General features: G+C 40.2%; 1 protein-coding gene across 3 annotated transcripts in view; it reads right to left on the reverse strand.

Moving 5' to 3' along the window:
- COL19A1 (collagen type XIX alpha 1 chain) overlaps positions 1-19667 on the reverse strand; it is a 1105372-nt gene that overhangs the window by 388782 nt on the left and 696923 nt on the right. The gene's annotated exons all lie outside the window — the stretch shown is intronic.

Genomic DNA, 19667 nt, shown 5'->3' on the forward strand with positions numbered 1-19667 from the left:
AGGAGACTGCAGAATCATTCAGAGCTTCCTTCTACACCCCTATGTGACCATGTGACATGACATGCAGTGTAAACTTGGCCATTACTGCAGTTTTATCAGCTGAAGCTGATAAGACTGACAAAGGCAAACATTAGATATCGGCACAAGTAAATACTATGAAATAAAACAAGTCAGCTATGAACAGGGAAGCAGGGTTTCCATAGAAACGTTAGATTGAGAAGGAGGCTTGGTTAACAGTACAGGAAGTGCTCAATGTAAAATGGAAATACACTCCACTGTGGATTCAGAAAACAATGCTTAAGATGGCGCTGCCTAACCCCTGGAAACAAGTTTTTTAAAGTTTCTTTAAACAGTAAGTAATATGCGATTTGGGCTGGATTACAGTGGCTATAGTTTGATAATTACTTATTATAATGGACTAAATGAAAAGAAGCATCCGAGTGGGAGAGTTTACTTCCTCTTTAACATCTAGGGTGATCAAGGGGTTAAAGGTGTGCCTAACAATGTATAGTGTGTTTACTGTCATGTGTTTTACTATGCAATGTGCTGGTTTTTACTCCCTTCGCAGGGAGAAAAAAGGTGGCACATTACTGCTGAATGAAGTTAGCTCTGTGTTGTTTACAAACACAGGACTGCCTCCTGTCATTCACTGAGCCAACCAGCAGGCACTGGCCATAAATTATTGGTCAGGGCTTGCTAATCAGGTTATGCTGCAGCAAATGGAAGCACAGTCTTCCGGGTCCGCGCATGCACAAGTGAACCCGGAAGAAAGCTGCAACATACAGGTATGTGATTGGGCCTGTACAAACTGACCCGATGAAGTAAAAGTACTACAGCAGGTGGTAGGTGATTACATATAATTATTCCTTAGTTAACCCCTTGTTAACTCTTAAACGCTGTACACACGGTCCCAATGTCAGGTGGCATTGGCCGGTTCTATAGAAACCTGCCGACATTCGGGCCGTGTGTACTGCAGCAGGTCTGACAGAAGCTAACCTTTTAGTCGGCTTCTGTCGAAAAGACCTGACCGAAAACGGTCTGCTGATCAACTCCCGATCAGTGCTCTTGGCCAATGGCCCCCCTGTCAGAACACAGTAGCACAGCAGGGGAGATCACTGTACTAACATTGCATCGTACTCCTTTTTTTTATTCAGCCCTGCTCGGTTGAAAAAATAAAAATGTGTAGTGTGTACCAGGCTTTAGGTTACTTTAACCCCCCTAGCGGTAATCCCGAGTCTGGCTCGGGGTAGGAATATACTGATAGGAGCGGTAACCCCGAGCCAGACTCGGGATGGCTTCGCTCGATGCAGGGGAGGACACAGGGAGAGTTACTTACCTTGTCCCCTGGATCCAGCGATGTCCGCCGCGCTGTGTGATCGAGCTGTCCTCCGCTCGATTCACAGTGCCGAATGCCGCCGAGCTCCATTCCCTGCGGCGTTACGGCGCACGGGAGCGGAGAACGGCGGCAAATTCAAAAAAGTAAAAACACACACAGCACTGTAATCTTACAGATTACAGTGCTGTATTAAAAAATACACATCCCCTTTGTCCCTAGTGGTCTGTGCAGTGCCCTGCATGCACTTTTATATTATAAATACTGTTTTTTACTGCCTGGAATTTGGAGATTGTCCATAGCAACCAAAAAGTGTCAATTTTTCAGTGTTTTAGGATTTGATTACATTCGTTTTTATTATTCTTTATTATATTATAAACTTTATCATACCCGGGATGTCTGCTAGACTCTGGTTTGAACAAATTTAAGAGCGTTATTCCTAAGAATTACAGGACTACAAAATAAAAGCCAGATTTCCGTGCAAAATAATTTTACCGATTTCAGCACCTAATTCCAGACTGAATCATACCGCCAGGGAGGTTAATCCAATGGTTCTCAACCTCGGTCCTCAAGTACCCCCCAGGAGGCCATGTTTTAGGAATTTCTCTTCGATAAAATAGCTGTCCAAAATACCAAGCCATTGACTCTGCTTTAACTGCTTCTGCCCTGAAAGATTTTACCCCATTCCTGACCAGAGCACTTTTTGCGATTTGGCATTGCGTCGCTTTAACTAACAATTGTGCGGTCATGTGACGTTGCACCCAAACAAAATTGACGCCTTTTTTTCCCCACAAATAGAGATTTCTTTTGGTGGTATTTGATCACCTCTGCGATTTTAATTTTTGCGCTATAAACAAAAAAAACACAATATTTTTTACTTTTTGCTATAATAAATAGCCCCAAAAATATATAAAAAAACTATTTTTTCCTCAGTTTAAGCTGATATATATTCTTCTACATATTTTTGTTAAAAAAAAGGCAATAAGCATTTATTGAATGGTTTGCGCAAAAGTTGTAGCGTCTACAAAATAGGGGATAGTTTTATTTTTATTAATAATCTTTTTTTTTATTAGTAATAGCGGCGATCTACGATTTTTATCATGACTGCGACATTATGGCAAACACATCAGACACTTCTTACACATTTTTGGGACCATTGTCATTTTTATAGCGATCAATGCTATAAAAATGCATGGATTGCTGTGTAAATGACACTGGCAGGGAAGGGGTTAACCCAACGGGGGGGGGGGGGGGGCGATAAACAGGTTAAGTGTGTCCTAGGGAGTGATTCTAACAGTGGAAGGATGGGCTACAACTCACATGACAGCGATCACTGCTTCTAATGACAGGGAGCAGTGATCTCTGTCATATCACAAGGCAGAATGGAGAAATGCCTTGTTTACATAGGCACTTCCCCGCTCTGTGGCTCCGTGACACAATTATACACCAACAATATTGCGCAAATGAAAAAATTAAAGAGAAAATCGAAAAATATGGACATATATAAGTGATGAGCTGCCAACACGCTAAAATTAGGGATTTTTTAGCTGGAGAACATGTCAAAAATATAGTGTAAGCGCTCAACTTGTATATATTTCTTATAGTGCTACAAAATGATATGTGCTCAAATGTATATATAAGGTTACCCAAAGGGAGAAGGTTAATACTCTATTATAAAAATACAAAACATATAGAAATATAAAAAGTGACTTATACATATATATACATAAACCAAAAAATGGTGACTAGTAGGATGTTTTATCCCAAAGGAGAAAAGGGTGACTGTAGATTTATATAGGAAATAATCACAGTGATAAAGTCCATAAATGGATATATAGTCCAAAACAATCGTGCAAAGTGTCAATAACAGCCAGGGTTCTGTGATGTTATGACCGAAGAAAGCAATATTACACCATGTGACGATCCCACCACCGTATAGGGTACAGGCTTACCGGATCTATATGACCCTAGCAGACATACGCCTCAGGGGTCAATCAAAGCTTGTGATCCCAGCCAAAATGGTCTCAAGGATTAGATGTATCAGTCATGGCATATACGATCCCAACAAATGACTAGATGTGGTCACTATTCCTCATGTGCATATACAAGTCCAACAACGACTCAGGCATGGAAGATGAAGAAACAAAGCCAACATGGCATAATAACGTTTTTAAAAAAACTTTAATAAAAAATTTTTATTTGCTAAAACTCACATTTCCAAGATGAACAATCAAGCATGTCAGAGAGAAAAAAATGGCAGTAGCGGAGTCCTCCCGACGCGTTTCGACCCACCGGTCATCATCTGGGGTGGACTCACACTACTAACCTACTGCCTTATATAGGTACTCACACAGTAAAGTGATGGCATTCCCCCATGTGTTGTAATTGTGCCCACTTCCGGTATACCCAAGATGGCGGACGGGCGTGCGTTCCACGCCTCGGTTAATATGCATTCCACCCATATGTCAAAACCATTTGAGCCCAAAAATCATAATTGGAAGTGATAATAATTCTACTTCCGGTATCCGAAAAAATGGCGGCCTGGCGTGCGTTCCACGCCTCGCAACGGGTGCGTTCCACCTATTAATGTTAATGTATAGAGAAAAAGGGGGTGTGGAAACGGACCTGTTTCATATAGTAAATATGCAAGAAGGACCGACCTATATGAGACTTTAATTGTTTTGGGCTTACAAATAGACATAAAAATATGTCCAGAACCCTTTTACGAGTGGTGACCAGGAACCGGAAGTGCGCATCTACAAACACCGGAACCGGAAGTGAATGTACGTCACTTCCGGAACGGAATGGGGATGTAAACAAGACATGAGTGCAAGAAGATCATTGTCTATTCTCTAATACTCATAAGAAGGTGGCGCTAATGACACCTAGTGGCCACTAGTAAAATTACAACTTGATAATACAGAAACTATACAAACAATACATCACGCTGTACCCAATATAAATCACATGCTATGGGATAGTGACTTTATGATCTAAATAATTATCTTACCATAAAACATAAAAATAAATGAATATATATATATGCAATGAATAAAATCATTCAAAAATGATAAAAATAAAAATATAAAATATAAAATAGAAGCTACTTAATGAATTGTGCCCACAAATGCCAGACTGCACATCGCTAATAGCTGGAAAAAGATATTCAATTAAATGCTTTTGCACCTGTAAAACTAAATATGTGGTTTATTTAATAACCTGCCCCTGTGGGAAGCAATATGTTGGCCGTACCACTAGACCTTTTTCCACGAGGGTCGGCGAACATATTTCCCTGATTAGAAGTAAATTATCCAAGCACACGGTGCCGAAACACTATAGGGAATGCCATAATAATGATTTACGTGGCACACAATTTATCGCGATAGATAAATACATCCCACCATGGAGAGGGGGGCCCCTCACTCGTGGGGTCTCCAGGCTTGAGACTTTCTGGATATATGAGCTTCAGTCCCACTCCCCATTCGGTATGAATGTGGAGTGGGACATTAATGCTTTCATAGACGATTCATAGGACCTTCTCGCAATATTAGCGATGTGCAGTCTGGCATTTGTGGGCACAATTCATTAAGTAGCTTCTATTTTATATTTTATATTTTTATTTTTATCATTTTTGAATGATTTTATTCATTGCATATATATATATTCATTTATTTTTATGTTTTATGGTAAGATAATTATTTAGATCATAAAGTCACTATCCCATAGCATGTGATTTATATTGGGTACAGCGTGATGTATTGTTTGTATAGTTTCTGTATTATCAAGTTGTAATTTTACTAGTGGCCACTAGGTGTCATTAGCGCCACCTTCTTATGAGTATTAGAGAATAGACAATGATCTTCTTGCACTCATGTCTTGTTTACATCCCCATTCCGTTCCGGAAGTGACGTACATTCACTTCCGGTTCCGGTGTTTGTAGATGCGCACTTCCGGTTCCTGGTCACCACTCGTAAAAGGGTTCTGGACATATTTTTATGTCTATTTGTAAGCCCAAAACAATTAAAGTCTCATATAGGTCGGTCCTTCTTGCATATTTACTATATGAAACAGGTCCGTTTCCACACCCCCTTTTTCTCTATACATTAACATTAATAGGTGGAACGCACCCGTTGCGAGGCGTGGAACGCACGCCAGGCCGCCATTTTTTCGGATACCGGAAGTAGAATTATTATCACTTCCAATTATGATTTTTGGGCTCAAATGGTTTTGACATATGGGTGGAACGCATATTAACCGAGGCGTGGAACGCACGCCCGTCCGCCATCTTGGGTATACCGGAAGTGGGCACAATTACAACACATGGGGGAATGCCATCACTTTACTGTGTGAGTACCTATATAAGGCAGTAGGTTAGTAGTGTGAGTCCACCCCAGATGATGACCGGTGGGTCGAAACGCGTCGGGAGGACTCCGCTACTGCCATTTTTTTCTCTCTGACATGCTTGATTGTTCATCTTGGAAATGTGAGTTTTAGCAAATAAAATTTTTTTATTAAAGTTTTTTTAAAAACGTTATTATGCCATGTTGGCTTTGTTTCTTCATCTTCCATGCCTGAGTCGTTGTTGGACTTGTATATGCACATGAGGAATAGTGACCACATCTAGTCATTTGTTGGGATCGTATATGCCATGACTGATACATCTAATCCTTGAGACCATTTTGGCTGGGATCACAAGCTTTGATTGACCCCTGAGGCGTATGTCTGCTAGGGTCATATAGATCCGGTAAGCCTGTACCCTATACAGGGGTGGGATCGTCACATGGTGTAATATTGCTTTCTTCGGTCATAACATCACAGAACCCTGGCTGTTATTGACACTTTGCACGATTGTTTTGGACTATATATCCATTTATGGACTTTATCACTGTGATTATTTCCTATATAAATCTACAGTCACCGTTTTCTCCTTTGGGATAAAACATCCTACTAGTCACCATTTTTTGGTTTATGTATATATATGTATAAGTCACTTTTTATATTTCTATATGTTTTGTATTTTTATAATAGAGTATTAACCTTCTCCCTTTGGGTAACCTTATATATACATTTGAGCACATATCATTTTGTAGCACTATAAGAAATATATACAAGTTGAGCGCTTACACTAGATCCGTGACACAATTGCTAGGAGACCGGCGGACATTGAGACCATCGGTCCCGCGGGCATGGTGACGCTGTACATGGCGGGCATGCGTTTACGCCCGCTAACCCCGCTAATTAAAGGGGACGTACAGGTACGTCCATTTGCCCACCGCTGCCAACGTATATCGGCGGGCAGCAGTCGGCAAGTGGTTAAAGCACCTGTGCAAGATAAAGGAAAACCTGAAAACATGGCCTATTGAGTGTACTTGAAGACTGAGGTTGAAACCACTGCTCTAATCAACCTAATAAGCCCTAATTAACTCCTTAATCTCATTTGCAATTCTTTTTTTGGTTTTATTTCATTTTATTTTATGTGACCATTAGTTTAATCATTTCTTAGTGCCACCTTAAAAAAAAAAAAGCATAGACTTTAGAGAAAAAAGCATTTAATTAATTTGTAATTAACTTTGCATTTCTTTGTGCCACATAAAAGAGCAGGAAAACACTGCCAACACAAAGAGTTTGGATACGTAAGCCCTCAAAGCTTTATATAATAACAAAGTAAAACGTAGAAAAATAAAGTAACATGCATGATAAATATTAACACATAATACATAATGAACAGTAATACATGTACACACATGACAAAATATGTGTATATATGAAGCCCTGTGAATAAACCATTTGCAAAAAAATAAGAAATTAAAATTCTGAAAAATCAATCCAAGTCCATAGTGAATAATAGCGCATGCCAAGAAATTTGACAGACTATATACTACTTATAGCCTGGTATAAGTGAATTTCAACTCTGCTGAAGCCCACAACTCCACCGAAGACCTGGGTCTTGCTTAAGAATTGAGGCCCTGATATTCATATTTCTGGATTTTGCAGAAAGTAGCAAGAAAGCGGTTTTACACTATGGAAATGTCTCTAACATTTTGTCTTTTGAGCAAATTGGGAGATACAGACCTGCATTTACCTGCTGGAGGATGTTAGACTTTGGATGTGATCCATTTACTTTGCTAAATCGCTGTTAGACCTATCTGTCTTGCACAGAGGTCATTGTAATCTGGTAAGGAGCTGCAGTGTACATTTTAACACTGGGTCTCTTTCTCTTATTGGTTGGAATTTCTTGGCACACAGATTCTTTAAACGTAGCTTTGTGTTTCACACATTGGAATAAGAATATTGTATAGTCTGTCATATTTCTTGGCATGCTCTATTATTCACTATGGACTTGGATTGATTTTTATGATTTTTAATTTCTTATTTTTTGGAATTGGTTTATTCACAGGACTTCTTATACACACAAATTTTGTAATTTGTGTGCACTTATTACTATTTATCATGTATTTTATTTGATGTTTAATGCTGCACTTTGTCAGTTCATTTCCTTGTTCCAGAATCGTAATTTTACAGTAGCGTAATTTTCAACAGCATAAAATAGAGAATAGCAAGTTTTTTTTTTGTTTTTTTTTACACACTGATTATTTTAGGAAAACTGTGTTTTTTATTTATGGAGTGTATTAACCACCCGCCCGCAATGTACTTCAAACAAGCTGCCCAGGAAAGCGATGTATCTGTACGTCGTGATCTACTTCTGGGTCCTCAGCACGAATGTGCAAGTGCCCCTGCTGACCCCCACCATCATTTGCTGCAGGAGTAATTTGTCAGCGGGTCTCAACCAATCAATTTGGCTGGGATCCTGCTGACTGCCTGCAGCAAATGAGAAAGCAGTTCTGTGCCTTTGTTAGTAAATACAGGCATTGGATCTAGCTGGTTCTTTTCTTTCTGGACCCTTTTCTGTCCAGCAAGAGAAGACACAATACCACAAAGTGAGTAAAAGCAGCGCACTCTATACAAACACATTAGATAGGCACATTTAACTCCTTGATTGCCCTCATTAAACCTTTGATCACCCCTGTCACACAGACAGTGCCATTTGTACAGTGTCAGTGTACAGTATTTTTCACTATTATTATTGTCACTAGTGCTATCATATAGTGTCAGGGTCAGTTAGTGTTCCTCCCAGCCAGGGTCAGCTAGAGTTAGATTGCCCACACACTATAAAACTCACGTTATAGGTCGTTGATCACCACCATTGTTAGTGTAGTGTTTGTAGGGATCAATATATTGATCACAAACATAACTATGCTAGTGTCTCTATTTGTACAGTGTCCCCAAAAATGCAGTGTTAGCAGGATCAGCCCCGCTACCTGCCAGCACTTGAATTTAGATGAAAAAAGTAAAGTCAGTGCTTAGCAGAAAAAAGTAAAGAAAACAGCAGCTAACACTAAATTATTTTATTTGTTTTGCTTTTGAATTGTACATATACCATTCTCACATTATTGTCCCATGTCATTTATAGGGACAGTAACCATTTATATACTTGATATATTCATGTTTTGTGACTGTTTTTGTTGATTTTATTTATTGTTGTGTTTGAGCACAGCACTGTTTTTACTAGCACTTGCTTTTAGCCCCTCCACCCCCCCTCCCCCCCAAACAAGTGCAGTGTCAGCAGATCTGAATGAAATCAACTCTCTGCGTAATCCTCTAATCCTCAATCCTCTAATCACAAAAATGTATAAAATGTGAATGTTGCTGCAAACACTTAATGTGCTCCCACATACACTTGTGAATACATGTTGTTATACAGTGCTGTTCTACATAGGTTTAAACCTCTATACACAATATAGGCAAAATTGTGTCCATATAAATAAAAAACAATATCAATATTTGGCCATATACATATATATGAGCAATGTGCACTAAACAATCTTTGCAAATGTCTACTGTGCACATGAGATGGTTTGACTACCACTACTATGTTATAAGTACAATGTATTACTTGTATATCCTAAATACAGTATATATTGATTGATTCTTCACCTGTGTGATCACTGTTGGTGAATTCCACCACCAAACACTCTCTCTGCTCAACAGGTCACAGCACGTTTTCCCAATTTCACCAGATAAAACAACTCAAAGGGAGTAAATAAATAATTGTCATACTCTACAGATTAATCCTGTTCAAACTACCAGCCCCAGAACCTCTCAACAGCATAGAGGGCAATCCAATCATGACATGGATTCAGCAATGATGGTGTTCATGGAGCACATGAGGGGAATGAGGAGGGCTGACTCAATGGATCCATTTTCTGAACCAGAAAATGCAGATGCTACATTTCTTCGAAACCTGTACCATAATATTGGTCAGACTTCCACCCAAAACAAAAATGGAGGTTGAAATGGCCATCTTTAGCTTTACAGGTTTATGTGTAAGAGCTGCAATGGCTGGAGATATCATACTATGTTTCAATTATGTTCGTCAGAAACACTGGCCTTCCTAAGGTTAACCATTAGAGCCAGCTCCACCAAACCCATCTACTCAGCATGTACTGTATATGCTTTGGAGGAGGGGGGGTTTGAACTAACCCGGCATTTCAGGGTCTCCAATACTGTGATAGGCAGGAAATGAAATGAGGGAATTACAGCCTGAAGGTGGTCATTGGTTTTCGATCCCCCGTACACGGATAGGCACCTAAATAGTCTAACACATGTGGTAACCCCATACTCAGGAGAAGGAGTAGAATGTGTTTTGGAGTGTAATATCACATATATCCATGGCGTGTGTGAGAAATATCTCCATAAAGTGACAACCAAAAACCTGTGGCAAAAAATAAAATCCTCCATGCACTTAACATGCCTTTCAGGAAATACCTTGGGAAGTCTACTTTCCAAAAAGGGGTGTTTTGTACTAACCTGGCATTTCAGGGTCTCCAAAACTGTGATAGGTAGTCAGGATGTGAAATAAGAGAATAAAGCCCTTTGAAAGCCAGAAGGTGGTCATTGTATTTTGGGCTCCTGTACGTGGCTAGGCTGCCAAAAATGTTCTCACATGTGGTATCTCCATACTCTGGAGAGGTAGCAAAATGTGTTTTGGGGTGTAATTCTATATATACCCATGGCATGTGCAATACATATCTCATTAGATTGAATAAAAACTTGTGGCAAAAAATAAAATCTTCCTTTCATTCAACAGATTTCTCAGCAAATACCTTGGGCTGTCTACTTTACATAAATTAGTCATTTGGGGGGTGTTTGTACTGCCCTGGCATTTTAGCACCTCAAGAAATGTGATAGACAGTTAGAAAGTAAAAACTGCACTAATTCCAGTATCCAGTATATACCATAATTTGTAGATGCTATAACTTTCACACAAACAAATGAATGTACACTTGTTGGGATTTTGTTTTACCAAAGAAATATAAAAAAAAAATGTTGGCCTAAATTTAATTGATTATTATGTATGTGCTATTTTATTTATTGTATTTTATTTGATATTTTTATAATATATATATTATAATTTTTTTTCATTTATAGCACAAAAAATAAAAATCCCAGTGGTGATCAAATACCAACAAAAGAAAGCTTTATTTGTATGAAAATAAATTATATACATTTCATTTGGGTACAGTGTTGCATAACCAAGCAATTGCCATTTTTGCGATATGGTGACACTGCGTCACTTTAATTGACAATTGCGCAGTCATGCAATGTTGTATAAAAACAAAATTTATGTCCTTTTTTTCCACAAATAGAGCTTTCTTTTTGTGGTATTTGATCACCTCTGTGGTTTTTATTTTTTTGCGCTATAAAACAAAAAAGCGTAAATTTTGAAAAAAAAAAACAATATATTTTACTTTGTGCTATAGTAAATCCCCCCCCCCCCCCAAAAAAAAAGTTCTTCATTAGTTTATGCCAATGTGTACTCTTCTACATATTTTTGGTTAAAAAAAAATCGCAATAAGCGTATATTGATTGGTTGGTGCAAAAGTTATAGTGTCTACAAAATAGGGAATAGATTTGTAGTATTTTTATTATCATTTTTTTTTTTTTACTAGTAATGCCGGAGATCAGAAATTTTTAGCTGGACTGCGGTGGATATACAGCTCTTAAAGCAGCACTACACCTCCTGCAGTTTGCATAGCAGTGCCAACCTGTCACAGTAAAATGACGGCGGCTGGTCGGCAAGAGGTTAAAGTAGCGCAGTGCTTAATAGCAAAAGATACTCTGATTATGAAGGGGTTAAATCCTTCCACAAGGTCAAGTAGTTTAAAAATGATTTTTGCAAGACAATATCACTAAAAGAAATGCTTGTTAGTCCTATGAAAACTTTATGAGGTTGATTTAATAAAACTGGAAAGTGCAACATCTGGTCAACTGTGCATGGTAGCCAATAGAGGTCTAACTTAAGCTTTGGACAAAAACCTGGAAGCTGATTGGTTACTATGCAGAGCTGCACCAGATTTTGCACTCTCTAGTTTTAGTAAATCAAAAACTATATGTATTACCTTTTTTATTAAGTAGTGACAATGTTATTGCCAAATAAAATGCAAAAACGACCCTGGTCCATGGGGGATATACAGAAGTGTGACCTGAACTAGTTAAACAGCTGATAAAAAAATAAGGCAATCTCTGAATTAGAACATTGTGAAGAAAATGCAAGAAAAGAATATATTAGTAAGACAAGAAAACATTTCACCCTGAAGATGAAAGCATATGTCTGGAAAAGACTTGTTTTCTGAAAAACAGTAGGAACAGCATGCTATTTATGTCAGTGCACTGAACACGATATTATCAATGTCTGTATAAATGTCATGAGAACGTTACTTCCACAGGTCTGAGGACTGCTTATTATTCCTACTGTGCTATATCCAAATGGTCAAACATAAAAGGTTTTTTTGCAAAAAAAATTTAGAAAACATCCATATTTCACCTACTATTATGCATGTCTGTAATTGATGTATTCTTTCATTCAACAATTATTTGTCTGTATAACTAGACTTTTCAAAGTGGTTTATAGTATACTGCTCAATGGCATAAAGACAGGGTCTGTAGCAATTTCAAGGCAGCTAGGTGTTCTACAACCCCTCTATTACATGACAATTATGTCCTGCTGCAACTCCATTGGTCTAAAATATTTACCTACCAAGTATGTTAACTCCTCATATTCCAAGCAAATAGCATCTTCCTAACCATAGAGAAACTTCAAGTGTATTTTGGGCAGGAACTATATGATGAAGGGTAGTGAGGAACGAACCAGGCAAAGTTTGATTCACTGCATGCTAGTTAGGGAATGTTGCAAATATAGAACATAGCATTAAAAGAGATGTATGGGGTTTTTTAATTTCTTTTTTTAGTGTCATACTTATCTAGGTGGACGCAGCATTGGTCCGGTGCTGCTTCTGTCCCCCGGCACCTCTAACACTGAGAACCGAGCAGTCAAACACTGCTGATCGCTCGGTTCCCACAGCTCCGTGAGCAGAGAGCTGTAGACTGTCAGTCACAGCTTAAACACAAACATAGTAAGACCCACCAGGGCCCCCCCCCCCGCACTCACCTTCTACGGTGATGCCCCCCCCCACACTCACCCTTTCATGGCTTCCTTAGCTTTTCCTCCTGGCCAACCATATCCATCCTGATTGGCCAGGAGGAGAAGCCAGAATACAATAGCGAATATTAATTCGCTATTGTCCCAAGTGGGTGGGTTCAGGGTACAAGGCTCTGTGCCCCGAGCCCAACCTTTTTCAAGCCAATTAGAGCCTCAGGCTCTAGTCATCTGGCTTGAAAAAACCTCATGCAAGTGTATGAGTCTGGCACCCTGCAGGGGGCGGCGCCCCAGCTCACCTAATGGACTGGCCGCTCCTGGTAAGACCCCTTTCACTAGGAACGGACTCTGTCAAGCAGATTTTCCTGCTCAGTGGGGGATCTGTCTGCTGATCCCTGCTGAGCAGGCAGATGACAGGTCCGCTGATGCAGAGTGGACACAGACAGGGAAACAGCTCTCTATTCTCTATGGGGCAGTCGGATGGAAATGGATCGCCTGTCCAGTTCCATTGGATACAATCCAATCCGATTTGCTAGATGGATGGGGAATGGGAACCTCATCCCTCTTTTTTTAGCAGACTGGCCTTGATCGGATGCAGGCGGGTGTAAACAAACACATGTCAATTTAAATCAGCCTCTCCAAAGAAAACAATGGATGGTCCGATTGGGCCCGCCTAAAAAACAAACAGGCAGATCTACTCGGTATGCTTTTGTGAAAGGGGCCCAAGGCCTTGTTTACACAGGGCATACACAGCGTACCTTTACAGGGATGCACAGGTGTTCCGTGAATCTCTGTGCAGGCAGTCGCATTGATTTCACTTGGGATGTAGCACCTGTAGAGCCGTTTCTCACAATTTTACATCCATGTAGTTCCAGGTTCAGGTCCCTGAGCTCACACTGTCTGTGTTTGGGGTCATGTATCAACACCCACATGAATGTCAGATTGGGAAAAGCAGCTATGCTTGTGCAGCCATTGCATCCCAATTGACATAAATGGGACTGCCTGTAAGGGGATGCATGGAACACCTGTGTGGGTAAACATGGCCCTCCGTGGGCATACACTTTATTATGCAACATGTGAATGATGCTTTAGTAGCATTTTGTAAGTTATGTTGTGTTTATGTGCACTATTAATGATTTTAGTGTATTTTTAGCGAAAATATTGTTTTGATAAACATTTGTGCAAACATCGTGCTGCCTTAAAAATCAGTAGCACCTTCTTTTTATTCTACTGGCTATGTGCTTTCAGAAAATGTATGTTTTTTTTTTTTTTTTTTTTTTTTACAAATTCTGAAAGCTGTAAGTGAATAAGGAAAACCTCCAGATTTTCTAAAACTTTTGCGTACCTCTGATTTTCACTATTTCTCAAAAAGGCATAGTTTAAAATGTAAAACTATTTTTTATTTACTAACTCAATACAGGTTAAGCTTTTATATTTAGTAGGAATTTAGCAGGAATTTTGTAAAATTTGCTGTGTTTGTATCTGCTAATAATGATTATGGGGAATTTTTAGCAATTTTTTTAGCGCAAATATTGCTTTGTTAAACATTTGGCCTTAAAAATCATTTGCACCTTATTTTTTACTCCTTTTGCAAAAGGCACAATTTAAAATTTACAAATATTTGTTATTTATTAACTCCATACAGGCTAAGCGTTTATATTTAGCAGGGATTTATCTGGAATTTTGTAAAATTAGCTGTGTTTTTATCTGCTAATAATAATTTTGGTGTATTTTTTGTGAATATATTGGTTTGATAAACTTCGCAAACACCGCAGGGTTCTAAAAAATCAGTAGCACTTTCTTTTTATTCTAGATGTCATATGCTTTAACCTCCCTGGCGGTACGATTATTTCGGATTTTAGGTGCTAAAAGCGGTACCATTATTTTGCATGAAAATTTGGCGTTTTATATTGTAGTCCTGTAATTCTTAGAAATAACTCTCTTAAATCTGTCCAAACCAGAGTCTAGCAGACATCCCGGGTATGATAAAGTTTGAAAAATGAAATCATAAATTATAATATAATAAATAACTATAAATAATTATACCAAATAATAATATAACAATAATAAAAAATATTCAATAATGTAATCAAATCAAAAACACTGAAATTTGCTCAGTTGCAGAATTGTCACTGTCATTACTTTTCAGTATTTGATGACGGATCTCCCCACAAATCGCTATCGCTCAATTCTGCGAGTGATTACAATTTATTATCGCTGTTTTCTAGCTGGTCTAAAACTATTTTTGATGTAAAATGACAGTTTGGTTGCTATAGACAATCTCCAGTTTCCAGGCATAAAGAACAGTTTTTATTATATAAAACTGCATGCAGGACACTGGACAGACCACTAGGGACAAAGGGGATGTGAAATATTTACATAGAGCAATGTAATCTGTAAGATTACATTATACTGTATGTATACTGTGTGTTTCACTTTTTGAATTTGGCGCCGATCTCCGTCCCCGTGGGTCGCAACGCTCGCAGGGAACGGAGACCGGCTCCGTGATAGATCGAGCGAGACACGGCTCGCTGGTACAGCGGGGAGACAACGCTGGATCCGAGGGAGAAGGTAAGTAAACCTCCTCCTGGATCCAGCGATGGAGTCCCGAGTCTGGCTCGGGGTTACCGCTCTTGGTATAAAAATTCCACCCCGAGTCAGACTCGGGAATACCGTCAGGGGGGTTAAGAAAATATATGGTTTTGGGGGTCTTTCACAAATTCTGAAAGATGTGAGGGAAAAATGAAAACCTTCCAATTTTTTGAGAAATTTGGATTTTTGCACCTTTGCGTCTGTTAGATTTTTACCATTTCGCAAAAAGGCGCAATTTAACCCTGGATTCACATTAGTGCTATGTGGAAAAAATCGAGATTACAGCGCCAGTTCCTGCATCGCATTTCTCCCTTCGGCAGTTTACACTGCCTTGTGCGAGCTGCTGTGGGTGTCATTAACAAAGATAATGACACCCCCTGTTTAGTTGACAGATTGCAGAGTGCATTGTGAACTCGCACAGGAATCGGATCACATTTCCAATTCTAGTGCGGGGAAAAACAAGTCCCTGCTCTATTTTCTGTGCAAATCCAATGCAAGTTCAGCCATACAACTGTATGGCTGAACTTACATTGCTCAGAGATTACATGTGATAGGCATCTGCAGTGCGGGTGCAAATCACATGTGATCTCTGAGAGTGTGCTAGTGTGAACCCAGGCTAAAAGTTACACATATTTATTATTTATTAACTCAATACAGGTTAGGCTTTCATATTTAGTAGGAACTTTGTCAAACTCACTGTGTTTTTATCTGCTAATAATGGTTTTAATGTATTTTTTGCAAATATATTGCTTTGATAAACATTTGCGCAAATACCGCGGGGTCTAAAAAATCAGTAGCACCTTCTTTTTATTTTACTGATCATGTGCTTTCAGAAAATATATGCTTTGGTGGGTCTTTTATAAACTCTAAAAGCTATAAGTGAAAAATAATAAAGCAAAGGAAAAAATGCCAAAATGGTCTGGCTACATGGGTGTACAAAATGGAGCACAGGGTCTGGCAGCGAAAGGGTTAAACCATGTACAGTACATATTCCTAACCAATTGAGCACCAGCTGCAATTTTTAAATGAATTCCTGTGGGTATAAGATCTTGAAACTCTGCAGGACCCCAGCTGTTGGCCAGTGCCCAAAAGTTGAAACAATGAGCTCCTGTGCTTCTTATGCTTCTACAGAACACTTAATGGGAGCTTGCTTTAGAAGCAAATGTAAACACAGCATATCCATGTTGTGTTTAGATTGTGAGTGTAGTACAGACACTTACTCTCGGTACTGGCCACAGCAATAGATCACTTCTCAAGGGATCTATTGCTGGCTGATTGCCATCAGTAATAGATTACTATTAAAATAAATTGGCCACGAAAATTACATCATCACGACATCTGTGCTCACTGTGCAAGCAGCTCACATAAGTAAACGCAATGGTATTCAAGTTTTAATTATCACAAACTTGGCATTTGCGCTAATCTGTGCCATTGTCAACTAGACATACTTTTATCCTACTGTCACACTAGCAATTTATGCAAACTGTTTCTTTCCCCCGTGTACACTGCAATTTAACATCGAAAAAGGAAAAACACTTAATTTTAAACTTTGCCATTCCATTAAATTATATAAAAATGTCACTAATGTGATATTATTTTAATCAACAGATTATATTTTGAGGTAAATATACATAAATATATATTACATAAACTCCCCCCGATGCAAGAAACCATGAAGGGCCCTTGACCCGCAGTATGATGGGAGTATTATGACAGGAGGGGGGCAGTGTGACAGGGCAGTATGATGGGGGAAGTGTGACAGGAGGTGGCAGTATTATGGGGTATCGTGAAAGATAAGGGGGCAGTGTGACAGGTGGGGAGGTAATGTGACAGGAGAAGGGTATCTGGGAAGTGTGACCTGAGGGGGGAGTGTGAAAGGAGGGGGCAGTGTGACAAGAAGGGGCAGTATGATGGGGCAGTGTGACAGGAGGGGGCAGTATGACAGGGGGATATTGGGACAAGATGGAACAGTGTGACAGAAAAAGGGTACCTAGGAAGTATGACAGGAGTGGGTGAAAGTGTGATAAGAGGGAAGCAGTGTGATAAGAGGGGGGCAGTGTAAGAAGGGGGCACTGTAAAAGGAGGGGGCTGTGTAACAAGAGGGGGTAGTATGATGGGGTAGTGTGACAGGAGAGGGGTAAATATGACAGAAGGGGGAGATGAGGGGGCAGAATGATGGAGGGCAATGTTACAGGAGGGGGCAGTATGACAGGGGCAATTGTGACAATGGGGTCGTGTGACACGGGACAGTGTGGCAGGTGTGAGGCAGTGTGACAGGGGACATTATGACATGGGCATTGTGATAAAAGAGGGGCTGTGTGGCAGGTGGGGGGGGGGCAGTGTGACAAGTCGGGGCAGTGTGATAAGAGGGAGACAGTGTGACAGATGGGGGAGCAGTGTGATAGGTGAAAGGGCAGTGTGACAGGTGGGAGGGCAGTGTGACAGGTAGGGCGGCAGTGTGACAGGTGGGGGGCAGTCTCATAAGAGGGGGCAGTGTAACAGGTGGGGGGCAGTGTGACAGGTGGAGGGGCAGTGTGACAGGCGGGGGGCAGTGTGACAGTGGGGGGCAGTGTGACAGTGGGGGGCAGTGTGACAGGTGGAGGGGAGGCAGTGTGACAGGTGGAAGGGGGGCAGTGTGACAGGTGGAGGGGGGGCAGTGTGACAGGTGGAGGGGAGGCAGTGTGACAGGTGGGCTTTGTTATAGTAAGACATAAGCATGCTCAGGTGCCAGACTTACCTTACAGGGGAAGCCTATATGCAAGAAGCAGCAGCCCTTGTGCATACTGCTTCCCTGCTTCCCTGTGATGTCTGTGGGATATCCCATTCAGAATACTGGCTAGCAGTTCACTTCCTGAGTGTCAGTGTATAGAGTGGAGAGGTAACCAGGCAGGTACCAGATTCAGTGCACAAGTGAGTCACTGCTTGTACACTTTGCTGATACATGCGAGGGTCAGAGGCCCCTCCTCTCTCCACTGTAAACACTGACATTCAACTATTCTTTTTCACTATTTATTTCCATTAAAACCATGCAGAATAAAAATATATATCTCCAAATTTTCTCCTAAATAAAAACCCTATTTGTCCTAAAAAAATACTATGTATAATACATTCAGGTAGATTACAAATGCTAAAAGTCATCACCGAAACAAAGAAAATGCTCTGGGACTAAAATTGTTAACAAGCTGTAAAAGAGATTGTAAACTCAAATGGCTAAAATTGCAGTGCAGTGGAGTTTTTTTTCAATCCTAAATATCTTTTTTTTTGTGCTCATTTGTTGTCACCTTCTCTCTCTGTTCTGTATCCCGATCTATGAGTAAAGTGGGAGGGGCCGAGATTCCCCTTCTGTTTTAAGTAAGGGGGAGAGGGCAGCTGCAGAGTATGGATGAGCTGAACACCCCCCTGTTGGGTTCGCATCCAGGACATGCAAAAAGGCACAAAATTTGTTCGAACATGCAAACACCATTAAAGTTTATGGGACACGAACATGAATAATCAAAAGTGCTCATTTTAAAGGCTTATATGCATGATATTGTCATAAAAAGTGTTTGGGGATCCGGGTCCAGCCCCAGGGGACATGTATCAATGCAAATTTTTTTTTTTTAAAAGTCTGTTTTTGGGAGAAGTGAATTTAATAATGCTTAAAGTGAAAAGTGGCGCATGTCTCCCGTGATTAGAACAGTCTGACAGTTTGACAGCAAAATTACTTTTCTAAAGGAAAAAATGTCATTTAAAACTACTCGTGGCTGTAATGAATTGTCGGTCCGACAATACACATAAAAGTTCATTGATAAAATGCCATGGAATTTCCCACAGGGGAACCCCGAATAAAGTAAAAAAAGGCCCTTCAGTTCTGGTATGGATATTAAGGGGAACCCTGCGCCAAATTTAAAAAAATGGCGTGGGGACCCCCCAAAAATCCATACCAGACCCTTATCCGAGCACGCAACTTGGCAGGCCTCAGGAAAAGAGGGGGGGACAAGAGAGCACCCCCCTCCTGAACCATATCAGGCCACATGCCCTCAACATTGGGAAGGTGCTTTGTGGTAGCACTTTTTTGTGAAATGGTAGGGGTACATTTGTACACCATTACCAATTCACACGGGGGGCAGGATCTGGGGGTCCCTTATTAAAGGGGGCTTCCAGATTCCGATAAGCCCCCCGCCCACAGACCCTCACAACCACTGGACAAGGGTTGTGGGGATGAGGCCTTTCTCCCCATCAACATGGGGACGAGGTGCTTTGGGG

This window comes from Lithobates pipiens, unplaced genomic scaffold (genome assembly GCF_037356315.1).
Source record: "Lithobates pipiens isolate NorthernLeopardFrog02 unplaced genomic scaffold, aLitPip1_a1.2 Scaffold_18, whole genome shotgun sequence".
NCBI lineage: Eukaryota > Metazoa > Chordata > Amphibia > Anura > Ranidae > Lithobates > Lithobates pipiens.